Consider the following 1,637-nt stretch of genomic DNA (forward strand, 5'->3'; position numbering starts at 1 on the left):
TTATTCATCCCTGGTGTGTCATTTCTGGCTAGTTTGTTCTTGCTTTTCAGTGGGATATATTTCTCCTGGACTCGATTGATCACCGTTTTAAATGTTTCCCACTGCTGTTCTATTTCTTTGTCCAGGTCATGAAGATGTCAAACATTTCACCGTTTGAAACTTCTCAAGTCACATTTCCATCACAAAGCCAGTTGCTTTTGTGGGAGGAGCAACTCAACTTGGTCGAAAAATCAGCTGCATCCCAATCCACCAATAAAATATTTTCACGTCTTAGTAAAAGTAAGCAATGTCAGAAGTGGGATTCGAACCCACGCCTCCAGAAGAGACTGCGACCTGAACGCAGCGCCTTAGACCACTCGGCCATCCTGACTAATGAATGCATCTTCCATTCTGCATTATTTCTGCACTGTTGGTCAGTGAATTGAGCATAAAAGAAAAAATCGCACTCGCCCAACGTGGGGCTCGAACCCACGACCCTGAGATTAAGAATATCATGCTCTACCGACTGAGCTAGCCGGGCATGCTTACTTTAATCGCCTTGTCTGTTATTGCAGCAACCAGGTGAAAGACTCCATTTCAAATTATTGGAATAATTTCTGAGGGCTCGGATAAACTGTCACTTCGAAAGGCACGGACTCATCAAGGACAGTCAGCATGGATTTGTTCAGGGGAGGTCGTGTCTGACTAACCTGATTGAATTTTTCGAGGAGGTGACAAGGAGGATCGATGAGGATTGCGCAATTGATGTAGTCTACATGGATTTTAGCAAGGCTTTTGAAAAATTCCCAAATGGCAGATTGGTCGAAAAATTAAAGGCCCATGGGATCCAAGGGAATGTGGCTTGTTGGATCCAAAATTAGCTCAGTGGCAGGAAGCAAAGGGTAATGGTCGATGGGTGTTTTTGCGGCTGGAAGGCTGTTGCCAGTGGGGTGCCGCAGGGCTCGGTACTTGGTCCTTTGCTTTTTGTGGTATACATTAACGATTTGGAGTTAAACGTAGGGGGCATGATGAAGAAATTTGCGGGTGACACAAAAATAGGCCGTGTGGTTGATAGCGAGGTGGAAAGCTGTGGACTGTGGGGGTTGAGTCAATTTTCTGATAACAAAGCACTCAATCTATTCCTGAACGAATTTTGAACGAAAATGTGCGTTTGACCCGGCACAGGCACGATGGGCCGAATGATCTCCTCTTGTGGACTAACATAATACGATGATACTAAGTGTTGTCAGACGGAAAAGCAACACATTCCAAATAAGAGCAGAGAGAGGAAACTAGTCTAACAGCATAACAGCACGGTGAGATATTGTATTTGAGAAGGATGAGGAGGGACAGTTTATCATGGTGGTCGTCACATAGGGTATCAATTGTGACTTTGATAAGGACCATTTCATGCTGCGACAGGGGCGGAAACCGAAATGGAGAGATTCAGCCCGGGCGCGGCCCCATCGTGAGCGGTGAGACAGAGGGGGGTGGGGGAAGTGTCAGAGCTGGGGCTCACCGGTGGAAGCAGCATAAAAGTTTAAAACGGTACTCGCCCAACGTGGGCTCAAACCCACCACCCTGAGAGTTTTTAAAGCAAAGGGGGAACAGCCACTGTCTGTATCTCTTGCTGCACTTGAAACAATACATTCCAACTG

General features: G+C 46.2%; 2 non-coding genes across 2 annotated transcripts; both read right to left on the bottom strand.

The window, feature by feature from the left end:
• Positions 1-287: 287 nt before the first annotated feature.
• trnal-cag (transfer RNA leucine (anticodon CAG)) lies at positions 288-370 on the bottom strand. Its single transcript has one exon. It is a non-coding gene; the product is annotated as a tRNA-Leu (tRNA).
• Positions 371-447: 77 nt separating this feature from the next.
• On the bottom strand, positions 448-520 carry trnak-cuu (transfer RNA lysine (anticodon CUU)). Its single transcript has one exon. It is a non-coding gene; the product is annotated as a tRNA-Lys (tRNA).
• Positions 521-1,637: the final 1,117 nt, after the last annotated feature.

Source organism: Heptranchias perlo, unplaced genomic scaffold (genome assembly GCF_035084215.1).
Source record: "Heptranchias perlo isolate sHepPer1 unplaced genomic scaffold, sHepPer1.hap1 HAP1_SCAFFOLD_59, whole genome shotgun sequence".
Lineage (NCBI taxonomy): Eukaryota > Metazoa > Chordata > Chondrichthyes > Hexanchiformes > Hexanchidae > Heptranchias > Heptranchias perlo.